Below are 17,128 nucleotides of genomic sequence, written 5' to 3' on the forward strand. Positions count from 1 at the left end.
CACAAATACAAAAATTAGCCGGGCTTTCTGGTGCACGCCTGTAGTCCCAGCTACCCGGGAGGCTGAGGCAGAAGAATTGCTTGAATTCGGGAGGCGGACGGCGGTTGCAGTCAGCAGAGATCCTGCCACTGCACTGCAGCCTGGGTGACAGAATGAAACTCTGTCTCAAAAAATTAAAAAAAAATGCCGGGCCCGGTGGCTCCAGCCTGTAATCCCCCAGCACTTTGGGACGCCGAGACGGGCGGATCACGAAGTCACGAGATCGAGACCATCCTGGCTAACACGGTGAAACCCGTCTCTACTAAAAAATACAAAAAACTAGCCATGCGAGGTGGCGGGCGCCTGTAGTCCCAGCTACTCGGGAGGCTGAGGCAGGAGAAGGGCATAAACCCGGGAGGCGGGGATTGACACCTGCACTCCAGCCTGGGCGACAGAGCGAGACTCCCGTCTCAAAAAATAAATAAATAAATAAAATAAAAATCAAAAATTAAAAAGAAAACTGAGGTCAAAATAAGTGAACAAATCATTTAATCATTTCAAGGTACAGATATGTCTGACTCATGTGTCAAGTCAGGTCATCCAATTACTTTAGAGATTCTCTCACCCCATCCTGTTCACTTAAGTGCTCAATAATCATTCTCTGAACTATGCCCCAGTGAGTGCCCCAGGTACATTTTACTTTGCAAGTTCTTGCACCATCTCACTGGAGTCATTTTTTTTTTCTTTGTCTTTGGAGAGCTATTTCTTTTCACAAACTTTTTGCCATTTTTATTTCACTATTTTTCTGTCCCCTAAGAGAATCTAGGGGCAAAAATTATTTTGGTTTCCCCTTCAATACCAGCACCTGATTGTCTGAACAGCAACGCGTCTCCAAGAAATGGAAGCTGGGTTGGGTAAAGACAATATTAATATCTCAAGGGGGTAGCTTTCCAAAAAACAGCACACCGGAAGATGCTTCTCAGCCCCAGGGCATTCACCTGTTCTCTTGAGAGGCTACACTCCATATCTCAGTTTGTGTTATGAGAGAAGAGAGGCTACACTCTGTACTTCAGGGTGTCTTATGGGAGAAAATGATCCAGGAACTGATACTCACTAGACGCTCTGGCAGACAAAGCTATGGCGGGTACTTTGGTTTTTCCCCAGACAGTACTGAATCTCAGGTCCAAGAAAAAACTGAAGGGTGGCTGAGGACATAGCTCCCTATAAAGTTGCCAAAGGGAAACCTTGACCCAAAAACATTCTCATATGTGTCTAGGAAAAACAGAAGAAAAAATATTAACAAACAGAAAACAAATCTTTTTAAATGTGCCATCAAATGCTGTGTCAAAATATGATTAAAATAGGTATCAAAACATACACTAAAGGACAAATAGTTTATAATGTGAACAAGGGAGGGGAAATTGGCTTTTGGGAATGTCAGAAGGAAGTGGAAATTAAGTATTTTACCGCAAGCCAGTCAGGCTGGAGAACTAGGGGGTGTCGGAATGACTTGAGGCCCTGCTTGGGACTCATGTGAAAAATGCAATAAACAGCAGTTCCTTATGGGGTGTGAAAATAATTAAGTGGCTGGCAGTTAGACTGAGGAGGCTCTAGTTCCTAATTTCTACTTTTAAAACATCTACTTCGGCCAGGTGCGGCGGCTTGCACCTGTAACCCCAACACTTTGGCAGGCCGAAGCAGGTGGATCACTTGAAATCAGGAGTTCGAGACCAGCCTGACCAACATGGTAAAACCCCGTCCCTGTTAAAAATACAAAGTTAGCCAGGCATGGTGGCGCATGCCTGTAATCCCAGCTACTTGGGAGACTGAGGCAAGAGAATCGCTTGAACCTGGGAGGCGGAGATTGCAGTGAGCCCAGATGGCGCCATTGCACTCCAGCCTGGGCGACAGAGTGAGACGTGATATCAAAAAACAATATCTAGGCCGGGTGCAGTGGCTCACGCCTGTAATCCTAGCACTTTGGGAGACCGAGGCGGGCAGATCACGAGGTCAGGAGATCGAGACCATCCTGGTTAACACGGTGAAACCCCGTCTCTATTAAAAATGCAAAAAATTAGCCGGGGGTGGCGGCGGACGCCTGTAGTCCCAGCTACTTGGGAGGCTGAGGCAGGAGAATGGCGTGAACCCGGGAGGCGGAGTTTGCAGTGAGCCGAGATCGCGCCACTGCACTCCAGCCTGGGCGACTGAGCGAGACTCCGTCTCAAAAAAAAAAAAAAAAAAATCTAATACAAATACATTTTTTGTAAATTACTACTTTGGGGGGAAAAAATTCAGGCTTAACAGACTATAAACTGCCAATTAACTTCTGATTACATAACCAAGAAATTTCCATCTTGATGTTACAAATTAAGAAACTACAAGGCTCACGCCTATAATCTCAGCACCTTTCGAGGCCGAGGCGGGCGGAACCCCGCCTCTACTAAAAATATACAAAAAAAGGCGGGCGGAACCCCGCCTCTACTAAAAATATACAAAAAAAATTAGCGGGGCGCGGTGGCAGGGAACTGTTGTCCCAGCTATCTGAAGGCTAAGGCAGGGGAATGGGGTGAACCCGGGAGGCGGAGCTTGCAGTGAACCAAGATCGTGCCACTGCACTCCAGCCTGGGCGACAGAAGGAAGACTCGGCCTCAAAAAATAATAATAAAACAAAACAATAAACTAGGTAACTGTACCTAACCAATTATTGAATGTGGTCTTCTTCATTATGCACCTCATAAAACTCTTTCCGTCAAACCCCTTCAATAGGCCATAAACTACAACCCATAGCTGGGTGCTCTACAATTTTGGAATCACTCTTTGATTAAATTCTTTAAAATTTTTGCAGTGACTTCCATAAATTTTTAATAAGAGGAAACAGGAACTGGGACCCTCGCGGACCAAAGCTCTTCCCATTCATGAACCCACACCCCGAGTCAGGATTCTCCTCTGACTACCCTCCCACGGTCCCTGCACATCTGGGAGAGACTCCGCGCTGCGGGTGCTGAGCTGCCCCAAGAGGGCTCCAGGCCAGGGCACAATTACAGCGCAGGGAAGAGACACGACGCCGGGGGCCGGCTGTCGGCGCAGCCGCCATCTTACGGCTGAAGGGGACTGAGGTCCAGCTAGGCAAGGAGAACTCGGGGCGCAGATGTGGAGCTGACTGCGGGGAGGCCAGAGTCCCGCCACAGCCACTTCCCGCCAGTTCCAACCACCCCTGCCACTCCCTCGGGACGTCGGACCCGGCACACTCACCATTTCTAGGCTTCTAGGGGGTCCTGGCGACTTAGTTGTGGATCTCCCAACACCTGCAGGTTACAGGGCCGCAGATCTGGACCTCTAGGAGCAGAGGATACACAGCAGTAAGGAAAAGACCTTGACCTCGGGCTGCAGGGAAAGCTTAGGGTTCCTACGTCCCCGGAAACCGCCCTTTCCGCTCCAGCTGCGTGCCTGATTGGACGTTCGCAGCCCAGAGTCCTTGATTGGATAACGTTTAAGGCCCCGTCCCTTCAGGCCCTGAGTGACAGAAGATGTGATCAGAGGCAGGGCTGAATGAAGAAAGAGTGCCAGCCTAGGCTGCAGCCTTTTCAGGCAGGGCTTCCTCCCTGAGCTGAGCCAGGCCCACCCCAGAGCATGGGAAAATTCTATCTCTTCTTTACTCTCTCTCTTTTTAAATGTATTCGAAATGTGAACAAATGTATTGTACTGTCATGTTAATACATAAAACTTTTGTTCAAGAGTAAACCAATTTTTACTTTAGTAATAGTGTATTATCAATACTGAAGGCCGGGCGCGATGGCTTACGCCTTTAATCAGAACAGTTTGGGAGGCCTAGGCGGGCGGATCACTGGAGGTCAGAAGTTCAAGACCAGCCTGGTCAACATGGTGAAACCCCCTTCTCTACTAAAAATACAAAAATTAGTTGGGCATGGTGATGGGCGCCTGTTATCCCAGCTACTCAGGAGGCTGAGGCAGGAGAATCATTTGAACCCAGGAGGTGGAGATTACAGTGAACCAAGATCTGGCCATTGCACTCCAGCCTAGGCAACAAGAGGGAAACGCCATGTCAAAACCCAAAACAACAAAAAAACTAAACCTAATTTTAGTAAAACCTTATAAATCCATCAAACTTGTCATTTTTGAACACCCTAGATTTTCATATATATTTTATAATTTCACTTTTTGACTTTTTATATTTTAATTTAATAGACTTTTTTTTTTTTTAACGTGAAACAACCTTAATTTTTTTTTTTTTTTTTTTTTTTTTTTTGAGACAGAGTCTTGCTCTGTCCGCCAGGCTAGAGTGCAATGGCATAATCTCAGCTCACTGTAACCTCCGCCTCCTGGGTTCAAGTGATTCTCCTGCCTCAGCCTCCAGAGTAGGTGGGATTACAGGTGCCCGCCACCACACCCAGCTAATTTAGCATGGTGACCCGAACCTGTAGGGGCTGAAGTAGGAGGATTGCCTGAGCCCAGGAGGTTGTGGCTGCAGTGAGCCCTGATCAAGCCACTGCACTCCATTCTGGGTGACAGAGTGAGCCCTTTCTAAAAAAAAAAAAAAAAAAAAGCCAAAGCATATAAACTTAAACTTATGGGAGTTTGGGGATTTTTTATTTTTGTCTTAAATTATTATATTTCAATAGTTTTGGGGTATAGGTAGTATTTGGTTACATGGATAAGCTCTTTTGTGGTGATTTCTGAGATTTAGGTGCACCGATCTCCCAAGCAATGTTCGCTGTACCCAAAGTGTTGTAATACCTAACCTTGTTTTTTACTAACTTTGTTTTTAAACACTCCCTTTCTTCCTTAATCACCTAGCCTTGTTTCCACATGAATAAGCTCTCCCTTAGCTGAAAAAGCCGGATGAACTCCATTTGGCTCCATCATTTGCAAGGCTTCAAGGACTCCTTACCCACCCCCTTCCTCAAGGAGTTAACTTGTATGAGCAGACTCAACATATCAAAAAGTCCAATTAACTGATAATGTACTGAAGCAAGAAATGTAGGAAGTTCTCAGGATTTTGCTGAAGAGATAACAACATAAAGCCTTGAGTTTGTGTCCGGCAGAGCCCACATATATAACATCTTATGAAAGATTTAGAGCCCCTGCACCTGGAAACTGTTTCTCTGTAACCATCTGTCTTTTTAACTTTTTTACATGTTTTTACTTCTGTAGAATTGTTGCAACTGAGCTCCCCGCTCCCCTTCCTAACCCTAAGTATAAAAGAAAATCAAGCCCCTTCCTCGGGCTGAGAGAATTTCGAGCGTTAGCCCTCTCTCGGTCGCCGGCTAATAAAGGACTCTTAACTTTGTCTCAAACTATGGTGTTTCTCTAACTCGCTCAGGTACAACAGTGTAGTCTTTCTTTTTTTTTTTTTTTTTTTTTTGAGACAGAGTCTCCCTCTGTCGCCCAGGCTGGAGTGCAGTGACCAGATCTCGGCTCACTGCAAGCTCTGCCTCTTGGGTTTACGCCATTCTCCTGCCTCAGCCTCCCGAGTAGCTGGGACTACAGGCATCCACCACCTCGCCTGGCTAGTTTTTTGTATTTTTTAGTAGAGACGGAGTTTCACCGTGTTAGTCAGGATGGTCTCGATCTCCTGACCTCGTGATCCGCCCGTCTCGGCCTCCCAAAGTGCTGGGATTACAGGCTTGAGCCACCGTGCCCGGCAACAGTGTAGTCTTTCATCCTTCACCCCCTCTCCCACCCTTCCCGCTGAGTGCCCAGAATCCATTATATTATTTATTTATTTATTCATTTGTTTATTTATTTTGAGACAGAGTTTCGCTCTTGTTGCCCAGGCTGGAGTATAGTGGCATGATCTCGGCTCACCGCAACCTCCGCCTCCCAGGTTCAAGCGATTCTCCTACCTCAGCATTCCCAAGTAGCTGGGATTACAGGCGTGCCCCAACATACCTAGCTAATTTTGTATTGTTAGTAGAGACAAGGTTTCTCCATGTTGGTCAGGCTGGTCTTGAACTCCTGACCTCAGGTGATCTCCCGTCTTTGCCTCCCAAAGTGCTGGGATTCCAGTCGTGAGCCACCGCACCCGGCCCCATTATATTATTTTCATGCCTTTGCATCTTCACAGCTTAGCTCTCACTTATAAGTGAGGACATAAAATATTTGGGGTTTTATCCCCTATTTCTTTTTTTTCTTTTCTTTTTTCTTTTTTTTTTTTATTTTTTTGAAACGGAGTTTGCAGTGATTACAGGCATGAGTCACTGTGCCTGGCCTATTTTTTGATGTTTTAATTATGGTCTTTTCTGTTTCTTTGTTTGTTTGCTTGCTTGCTTGCTTGTTTGTTTCTGAGATGGAGTCTCGCTCTGTTGCCCACACTGGAGTGCAGTGGTGTGATCTCAGCTCATTGCAACCTCCGCCTCTGTGGTTCAAGCGATTCTCCAGCCTCAGACTCCGCAGTACCAGGGATTACAGACACATGCTGTCGCGCCCTGCTAATTTTTATATTTTTAGTAGAGGCAGGGTTTTACCACTGGCCAGGCTGCTCTGGAACTCCTGACCTCAGGTGATTCACCCTTCTCAGTCTCCCAGAGTGCTGGGATTACAGGCAAGATCCACCATGCGCGGCCACTCATGGTCATTCTTGCAAGAGTAAGGTGGTATCACATTGTGGTTTTGATTTGCATTTCCCTGATTGTTAATCATTAGTGATGTTCAGTATTTTTTTTTTTTCTATGTTTGTTGGCCATTTGTATATCTTCTTTTGAGAACTGTTTAAGTCCCATCTGTCTTTGTTTTTGTTGCATTTGCTTTGGGGTTCTTGGCCGTGCACTCTTTGCCTAAGTCAATGCCTGGAAGAGTTTTTCAATGCTTTAGAATTTGGGTAGTTTCAGGTCTTAGTTTAAAGTATTTTTCACTCGCATCCCTGTGAAGAGACCAGCAAACAGGCTTTGTGTGAGCAACAGGGCTGTTTATTTCACCTGGGTGCAGGCAGACTGAGTCCGAAAAGAGTCAGCGAAGGGAGATAGAGTGGAGCCGTTTTACAAGATCTGGGTAGGTAAAGGAAAATTACAGTCAAAGGGGGGTTGTTCTCTGGCGGGCAGGAGTGGGGGTCACAAGGTGCTCAGTGGGGGAGATTTCTGAGCCAGGATGAGCCCGGAGAAGGAATTTCACAAGGTAATGTCCTCAGTTAAGGCAAGGACCAGCCATTTTCACTTCTTTTGTGGTGGAATGTCATTAGTTAAGGCAGGAACAGGCCATTTAAATTGCACTTCTTTTGTGATTCTTCAGTTACTTTAGGCCATCTGGATGTATACGTGCAGGTCACAGGGGTATGATGGCTTATTTGGGTTCACAGGCCTGACAGTATTTGATCCATCTTGAGTTGATTTTTGTATAAGGTGAAAGATGATGATCCCCTTATTTTATTTTTTTTATTTTTATTTTTTTGAGGCAGAGTCTCTCTGTTCCCAGGCTAGAGTGCAGGGGCGCAATCTTGGCTCACTGCAACCTCTGGCTCCTGGATTGAAGCAATTCTCTCCTTAACCTCCGAGTAACTGGGATTACAGGCACCCGCCACCATACTTGGCTAATTTTTTTTTTTTTTTTTTGTATTTTTAGTTGAGACAGGGATTCACCATCTTGGCCAGTTTGGCCTTAATTTCCTGACCTCGTGATCCACCCACCTCAACCTCCCAAAGTGCTAGGATTACAGGTATGAGCCAATGCCCCCAGCCGAAGATCCAGTTTTATTCTTCAATATGTGGCTTCCCAATTATCCCAGCACCATTTATTGAATAGGGTGTTCTTTCCCCACCTTATATCTTTGTTTACTTTGTCAAACATCAGTTGGCTATAAGTATTTGGGTTTATTTCTGGTTTTCCTATTCTGTTTCATTGGTCTACATGTCTATTTTTATACCCATACAATGCTGTTTTGGTAACTATAGCCTTATGGTATAGTTTGAAGTCAGATAACGTGATGCTTTCAGATTTTTTGTTCTGTGTTTTTGGTTTGGTTTTGTTTTGTTTTTCTTAGTCTTGCTTTGACTATGGAGGCTCTCTTTTTAAATTATATAAATTTTAGGATTTTTTTCTAGTTCTGTGAAGAATGATAGTGTTATTTTGACAGAAATTACATTGAATTTGTAGACTGATTTTGGTAGGTTGATCATTGTCACAATAGGATTGCTACCCATCCATAAGCATGAAATATGTTTCCATTTGTTTTTGTTGTCTATGTCAGGACTCTGAGCCAAAGCTAAGCCATCATATCCCCTGTGACCTGCACGTACACATCCAGATGGCCGGTTCCTGCCTTAACTGATAACATTCTACCACGAAAGAAGTGAAAATGGCCTGTTCCTGCCTTAACTGAAGACGTTACCTATTGAAATTCCTTTTCCTGGCTCAAAAGATCCCCCACTGAGCACCTTGTGACCACCCCCCGACCCCTCCCCGCCAGAGAACAACCGCCTTTGACTGTAATTTTCCTTTACATACCCAAATCCTAGAAAACAGCCCCGCCCCTATCTCCCTTCACTGACTCTTTTCGGACTCAGCCCACCTGCACCCAGGTGATTAAAAACCTTTATTGCTCACACAAGGCCTGTTTGGTGGTCTCTTCACACAGACACGCATGACAGTCTATGACTTCTTTCATCAACGTTTTGTAGTTTCCCTTGTAAAGATCTTTCACCACCCTGATTAGACATATTCCTAATTACTTTTTTTTGCAGCTATTTTAAAATAACGAGTTCTTAATTTAATCCTTAGTTTGGTCACTGTTGGTGTACACCAGTGCCACTAATTTGTGCACATTGATTTTGTGTCCTGAAATTTTACTGAATTTATGTATCAGATCGAAAAGGTTTTTTTGTTTGTTTGTTTTTCTTTTTCTTTTTGAGACAAGGTCTTATTCTGTCACCCAGGCTGGAGTGCAGTGGCGTGATCTCAGCTCACTGCCACCTCTGCCTCCCGGATTCAAGTGATTCTCCTGTCTCAGCCCCCCTAGTAGCTGGGATTACACCACTCCCCACCACGACCGGCTAATTTTTGTATTCTTATTGGAGACGGGGTTTTACCATGTTGGCCAGGCTGGTCTTGAACTCCTGACCTTGGGTAATCCACCTGCCTCCACCTCCCAAAGTGCTGGGATTACAGGCTTGAGCCACTGCACCCAGCCCTAAAAGCTTTTTAGATGAGTGTTTAGGGTTTCCTAGTAAGGGAGGAGACCACCCCTCATATTGTTTTATGCCCAATTTCTGCCTCCAAAGAAAGAAGAAGTAAAAACTAAAAGGCAGAAATGAAATCCACAGGCAGACAGCCCACCGCCACACCCTGGGCCTGGTAGTTAAAGATGGAGCCCTGACCTAATTGGTTCTGTTATCTATAGATTACAGACATTGTATAGAAATGCACTGTGAAAATCCCTATCTTGTTTTACCGGTGCATGCAGCCCCCAGTCAGGTACCCCTTGCTTGCTCAATCAGTCACGACCCTCTCGCATGCACCCTCTTAGAGTTGTGAGCCCTTAAAATGGACAGGAATTGCTCACTCAGGGAGCTCAGTTCTTGAGACTGAAGTCTTGCCGATGCCCCCGGCCGAATAACCCCTTCCTTCTGTAACTCGGTGTCTGAGGAGTTTTGTCTACCGCTCATCCTGCTACACTAGGTATACAACTATATCACTGGTAAACAGTGACAATTTGACTTCCTCTTTACCAATTTAGATGCTGTTTAATTTATTTTATTTTATTTTTATTTATTTATTTATTTGAGATGGAGCCTCGCTCTGTCACCCAGGCTGGAGTGCAGTGGCACAATCTCGGCTCACTCCAAGTTCTGCCTCCCAGGTTCATGCCATTCTCCTGCCTCAGCCTCCCAAGTATCTGGGACTACAAGCGTCCCCCACCACGCCCGGCTAATTTTTTGTATTTTTAGTAGAGACAGGGTTTCACCGTGTTAGCCAGGATGGTCTGGATATCCTGACCTCTTGATCCACCTACCTCGGCCTCCCAGAGTTCTGGGATTACAGGTGTGAGCCACTGCCTCTGGCCGATGCTGTTTATTTTTTGCTTTACTCTGATTGCTCTGGCTAAGACATCCATTACTGTGTTGAATAGAAGTGGTGAGACTGCACATTATTATCTTGTTCCAGTTCTCAGAAAAAATCCTTTCAACTTTTTCCCGTTCAGTATACTGTAGGCTGTTTATCATAGACGGCTTTTTTTTTTTTTTTTTTTTTCAGACGGAGTCTCACTCTGTCACCCAGGCTGGAGTGCAATGTCAGGATCTCTGCTCACTGCAATCTCTGCCTTCCAGACTCAACCGATTCTCCTACCTCAGCCTCCCCAGTAACTGGGACCACTAGGCACCCACCATCATGCCTGGCTAATTTTTGTATTTTGAACAGACGAGGTTTCACCAGTTGACCAGGCTGATCTCAAACTCCTGACTTCAGGTAATCTGCCAACCTCGGCCTCCCAAAGTGCCGGGATTACAGGTGTGAGCAACCGTGCCCGGCCTGTCATAGATGGCTTTTATGACCTCACAATATGTTCCCTCTATCCCAATTTTGCTGAGGATTTTAATCATAAAGGGATGCTGGATTTTGCCAAATGATTTTTCTATGTATATTGAGATATTTATATAATTTTTGTTTTAATTCTGTTTATTTAGTGTATAACATGTATTGACTTGCCTATGTTAAATCATCTCTGCATCCCTAGCATAAAATGTTCTCGATTATGGTGTACTATCTTATTAATATGCTGCTGTGTTTGGTTAGCTAGTATTTTATTTTATTTTTTTATTTTTTATTATTTTTTTTTTTTTGAGACGGAGTCTCGCTCTGTCGCCCAGGCTGGAGTGCAGTGGCCAGATCTCAGCTCACTGCAAGCTCCGCCTCCCGGGTTCCCGCCATTCTCCTGCCTCAGCCTCCCGAGTAGCTGGGACCACAGGCGCCGCCACCTCGCCCGGCTAATTTTTTGTGTTTTTAGTTGAGACGGGGTTTCGCCGTGTTAGCCAGGATGGTCTCGATCTCCTGACCTTGTGATCCGCCCGTCTCGGCCTCCCAAAGTGCTGGGATTACAGGCTTGAGCCACCGCGCCCGGCCGGTTAGCTAGTATTTTATTGAAGATTTTTGCATTTATGCTCATCAAGAATATTGGTGCATAGTTTTTTTTTATTATGTCTTTTCCTGATCTCGGTATTATAGTGATATTGGCTTCTTAGAATGATTTAGGAAGGATTCCCTTTCTCTCTATCTTTTGGAATAGTTTCAGTAGGACTGGTACCAATTCTTTGAATGTTGCATAGAATTGAGCTATGAATCCATCTTGTCCTGGACGTTTTTTGTTGGCAGTTTTTTTTTGTTTTTTTTTTTCTTGAGTCTTGCTCTGTTACCCAGGCTGGAGTGCAATGGTGCAATCTTGACTCACTGCAACCTCTGCCTCTTGGATTTAAGTGATTCTCCTGCTTCAGCCTCCCAAGTAGCTGGGATTACAGGCACAAACCACCATGCCTGGCCAATTTTTGTATTTTTAGTAGAGATGGGGTTTTGCCATATTGATCAGGCTGGTCTCAAACCCCTGACTTCAAGTGATCCACCCGCCTCATTCTACCAAAGTGCTAAGATTGCAGGCATGAGCCACTGCACCCAACTGGCAATTTTTTGTTACTAGTTTAATCTTGCTACTTGTTACTGGTCTGTTCAGAGCTTTTATTTCTTCTTGGTTTAATCTAGGAGGTTTGTATATTTCCAGGAATTTATCAAACTCCCCTAGGTTTTCTAGTTTGAACACGTAAAGATGTTCATAGTAGCTTTGAATGATCTTTTATTTCTTTTTTTTTTTTTTTTTTTTTTTTTTTTTTTTTTTTTTTTGAGACGGAGTCTCGCTCTATCGCCCAGGCTGGAGTGCAGTGGCCGGATCTCAGCTCACTACAAGCTCCGCCTCCCGGGTTCGGGCCATTCTCCTGTCTCAGCCTCCTGAGTAGCTGGGACTACAGGCGCCCGCCACCTCGCCCGGCTAGTTTTTTTTTTGTATTTTTTAGTAGAGACGGGGTTTCACCGTGTTAGCCAGGATGGTCTCGATCTCCTGACCTAGTGATCCGCCCGTCTCAGCCTCCCAAAGTGCTGGGATTACAGGCTTGAGCCACCGCGCCCGGCCATGATCTTTTATTTCTAATTGATCATATTTGGATCTTCCTTCTGCTTTTCTGGGTTAATCTCACTAATAGTCTATCAATTTGATTTATCTTTTCAAATAACTACCTTATTGTTTTATTTATCTTTTGTATTTTTTTATTTCAATTTTATTTAGTTCTGCTCTGATCTTGGTTATTTATTTATTTATTTCTGCTGGGTTTGGGTTTGGTGTCTTCTTGTTTCTCTTGTTCCTTGAGGTGTAATCTTAGGTTGTTTTTTGTGCTTTTTTGAACTTTTTGATGCATGTATTTAATGCTATGAATTTTCCTCTTAGCACCACTTTTGCTGTATCCCAGAGGTTTTAATATGTTGTGTCACTATTATTCAGTTTAAAGAATTATTTAATTTCCATCTTGATTTCATTGTGGAACCAACAATCATTCAGGAGCAGTTTATTTAATTTTCATGTATTTGTACGGTTTTGAGTGTTCCTATTGGAATTGATTTCTAATTTTATTCCACTGTGGCCTAAGACAGTACTTGATATAATTTTGATATTCTTACATTTATTCAGGGGCTGAGCATGGTGACTCATGCTTAATCCCAGCACTTTGGGACACCAAGGCAGGTGGATCACCTGAGGTCAGAAGTTCAAAACCAGCCTGGCCAACATGGGGAAACCCCATCTCTACTAAAAATACAAAAATTAGGCAGGCATGCCTGTAATCCCAGCTACTCAGAAGGCTGAGGTAGGAGAATCCCTTGAACCTGGGAGGCAGAGGTTGCTGTAATCCGAGATTGTGCCATTGCACTCCAGCCTTGGTGACAGAGCAAGACTCACACAAAAAAATTCAGACATGGCCGGGCGCGGTGGCTCAAGCCTGTAATCCCAGCACTTTGGGAGGCTGAGACGGGCGGATCACGAGGTCAAGAGATCGAGACCATCCTGGCTAACACGGTGAAACCCCGTCTCTACTAAAAAATACAAAAAAAACTAGCCGGGCGAGGTGGCGGGCGCCTGTAGTTCCACCTACTCCGGAGGCTAAGGCAGGAGAATGGCATAAACCCGGGAGGCGGAGCTTGCAGTGAGCTGAGATCCCGCCACTGCACTCTAGCCTGGGCGACAGAGTGAGGCTCTGTCTCAAAAAAAAAAAAAAAAAATTCAGACTTGTCTTGTGGCCTATCATGTGGTCTATCTTGAAGACTGTTTCATGTGCTGATAGAAAGAATGTGTATTCTACAGTTGTTGGGTAGAATCTAAGGGACAACTTAGGTGAAACAAGAAAATTTATATTTCTGAAGCACAGAACTAACAGTTCAGGCTAAAAAATTTTTTTTTCTTTGAGATGGAGTCTCGCTGTGTTACCCAAGCTGGAGTGCAGTGGCATGATCTTGGCTCACTGCAACCTCCGCCTCCCAGTTCAAGTGATTCTCCTGCCTCAAACTCTTGAGTAGCAGGAACCGCAGGCGCCCACCACCACGCATGGCTAATTTTTCTGCTTTTAGTAGAAACAAGGTTTCACCATATTGGCCAGGCTGGTTTCAAACACCTGACCTCCGGTGATCTGCCTGCCTTGGCCTGCCAAAGTGCTGGGATTACAGGTGTGAGCCACCATGCCTGGCCTTAAATGTACTGTTTATTTTTTTTTTAATATATAAGATTATATGATTTGCAAACAGAAACTTTTTACTTATTTATCTTCAATTTCAATGGCTTTAAACAATTTTTTTGCGTAATTCTTCTGCCACATACTTCCAGGGTTATGTTAAAATAGAAGCATTGACAATGGAGATAATATAGTTTTGCATTACATTGGTTTTTGTAAATTTCATGGAGTAAAAACCTCTTCAAGTTTATATAAACTGGTTACAAGAGGTCAAGATCTTCTTTTGTTGGGCCTCCATATTTATAGAATGCCCTCTTTATTTGTAATAGAGAGAAGTGGTAGGTTGGTCACAAGGCTGCTGCCTCTGTATAGGATTTACCTTTAGTTCGCTTCTTACAGAAGGCTTGGGTAGTGGTAATTCCCATTTTATTATTGGAAGACTGAGTTTCTTTCAGGACTTTCATCTGCAGAGCAGGCACTAGGGGAAGTTGTTGCCGTCATAGCTGCATATGGTGGGCCTTACATCAGGATGTGGATGAGGATGCCTTTCACTGAGTACCAGAGGAGGTCTTCCCAGGTCACTGTGTGGGATTCTACCTCAGCAGAATTGGCCATGAACTGTGGCTTGGAGTTAGAACTAAAACATTAAACTATGGCTACAAATGGGTGTCTTCCTCCAGGCCTCTGGAAGGGCAGGAGCTCTCCCAGGCTGTGGCTGGGAGGAGTTTGGAATGGTTACAGGGTAAGTTCAGAATTCTCAGTGGGAGCAAGTTGGATTGGCTGTTTTTTGGTCTGTAGCCAAGAACAGAAGTCCTGTAGTTGCCATCTTAATGGAAGCCTGTCTCCTGAAAAGAACGTTCCTCAATCTTGAGCTTTAGCAAAGTTTCACAACTCCATCCCTGGATCTCAAAGCTCTTTTGAAGGTACTTGTTTTAGAGATGAAGTCTTTCTACGTAACACAGTCTGCTCTTGAAATCCTGGCCTGAGGAAATTCTTCAACCTGAATATATTATGTAGCTATCAGTACAGATATGAGTCAGGATGCCTGGATCTCTCATAAGGACATTTTTGTCCAGGATGGCTCACAGTTTTCTTGCTGTCGGGGGATAAGAAAATAGGTCATCTTTTTAAAAAAATTTTACTGCTGTCGCTCTCCCTATACATTTTTACTTTCTATTTTCTATTTCAAATTTCTCTGTTATTTTAGATTCAGACATTTAGGATAATATGTTAGAATTTACATGTTATGCCTGAAGTAAATTAGATGATTAGTAGGCATTCTATATTTACTAAAATATTTAGTTATAAATTTAAGTTTGCTGCAGGCAGAAAGGAATTATATGATTTCCATTCACTTTCTTCTGCCCATATTTAAATAATAAAACAAGTTCTTCCCAGATACTGGTTTCATATATCAGAGGCTTTAATTATATTCTGCAAGACATTTTTTTTTTTTTAATTTAGCAAGGTGAGACTATTCTTTGCTTCTAAAGTTAAAGTCCAGCAGTTTCATTTTGTGTAAGAATAGCACATATTCTTTAAGAATATATGTAGCATATATTGCATAAGAACAGCATATATAATGATGAAATTTACCTCTAGTTTTATTTAATCCTTATTTATTAAAAGCTTATCATTAGAATCTTCTGTTTCTGATTATACTGCAATTTCTCTTAAATTTTACTGCCATGCAGTGCATGCTGATGACTCAAAATACCTGCCTTCCATGAGTACACAGATACAGTCAAATATTGCAGTTATCTAGGCAAATTTTTTTAATGGTACATCAATGTTGCATACCAGATCTTATGAGTAAACATTTCTCTTATTATTATTTGCAGTTCTGTATGTGTGCTTTTTAGTGTCAGTTTCTTAATATCAATGTATTGGGGTTTTTTGTTTTACTTGTGTATTATAATTCTAGACAATTTGCAATTCTGTTTGTACACTTTAACTCAATGTGGGGTTTAATTAAGAAATAAATTAGCCGGCCGGGCGCGGTGGCTCAAGCCTGTAATCCCAGCACTTTGGGAGGCCGAGGCGGGCGGATCACAAGGTCAGGAGATCGAGACCACAGTGAAACCCCGTCTCTACTAAAAATACAAAAAATTAGCCGGGCGCAGTGGCGGGCGCCTGTAGTCCCAGCTACTCAGGAGGCTGAGGCAGGAGAATGGCGGGAACCCGGGAGGCGGAGCTTGCAGTGAGCCGAGATCGCGCCACTGCACTCCAGCCTGGGCAACAGCGTGAGACTCCGTCTCAAAAAAAAAAAAAAAAAAAAAAAGAAATAAATTAGCCATATGTCTATCACAATCAGATTATATATTTGTGTGTTTTTATCTATAAATATCATCCCAATTATGGTTATGGCTTATCTTGTGTATATTCTTTCTTAGCAGATTTTCAGTGGTTTTATCTTGTCTAAGTGAGCAGTTGTGGAAATAACCTTATTTTCGCCCTGTGTTTAATAACGAATATATACTTCCTTTGTGTGAGGGAAACACTTTTGTGATTTGAAGGTAATTCTAGAAAAGATTTATAATTCTGCATTTAGTTTTTCTTCTAAAATAATTTTTGTAGAAACAGATAACATAAAATTAATTATCTAAAATCTATTTAAGTATACATCTTATGACCAGGCATGGTAGTGGCTCACCTCTGTAATCCCAGAAATGTGAGAGGTCAAAAATAGAAGGATTACCTGAGCTCAAACGTTTGAGACCATCTGGGAAACAAACACCTGTTGTATCCAAAAAATTTTTTTTAATAACAAGCCATGGTGGTGTGCACCTGTGGTTCCAACAACCTGGGAGATTAAGGGACAAGGAGTACTTTATCCTGGGAGTTTGAAGCTGAAGTGAGCCATAATTTTGCCACTGCACACCAGCTTGGGTGACAAAGTGAGATACTCTGTCAAAAAAAAAAAACTGTGGATTTCAGGCATGTTAAAGTATATTCACCTGGTTATGCAAAAGGCTTCTAGAGGTTCTACATCTTGTAAAACTAAAACTCAATACCCACTAAATAACAACTGCCCATTTTACCCTCTCTCCAGCCCTTGGCAAACACCTTTCAACTTTTTGTTTTTATGAGTTTGACTATTTAACTTCTCTCATAAATGGAATCCTGTAGTATTCATTATTTTGTTACTGGTTTATTTCATGTGACATAATATTTTCAAAGTTTATCATAAAATGTGACAAAATTTTCTCTTTTAAGAATGAAATGAATAATATTCCATGTATGTATATGTTAAATTTTTTGTTGTATTTATAAATCAAGGGACATCTAGGTTGCCTCAGACATTTCACTTTTGTGAAATCTGGTACAATAAGCATAAACGTTTACATATCTCTTCCAGGTTCTGCGTTGCATACTTTGGAAATCAATTTGTAAATAAGATTGCTGTAGTTGATTATAATTTTATTTTTAATTATCTGAGG

At 43.0% G+C, this 17,128-nt stretch overlaps 1 protein-coding gene and 1 pseudogene across 1 annotated transcript in view; one reads left to right on the top strand and one right to left on the bottom strand.

The window, feature by feature from the left end:
- Positions 1 to 3,713, bottom strand: part of LOC105489682 (zinc finger protein 676-like) — a 41,001-nt pseudogene extending 37,288 nt beyond the window's left edge.
- The window catches only part of LOC105464255 (zinc finger protein 729-like), a 424,831-nt gene that overhangs the window by 146,751 nt on the left and 260,952 nt on the right, over positions 1 to 17,128 (top strand).

This window comes from Macaca nemestrina, chromosome 20, assembly GCF_043159975.1.
Source record: "Macaca nemestrina isolate mMacNem1 chromosome 20, mMacNem.hap1, whole genome shotgun sequence".
Lineage (NCBI taxonomy): Eukaryota > Metazoa > Chordata > Mammalia > Primates > Cercopithecidae > Macaca > Macaca nemestrina.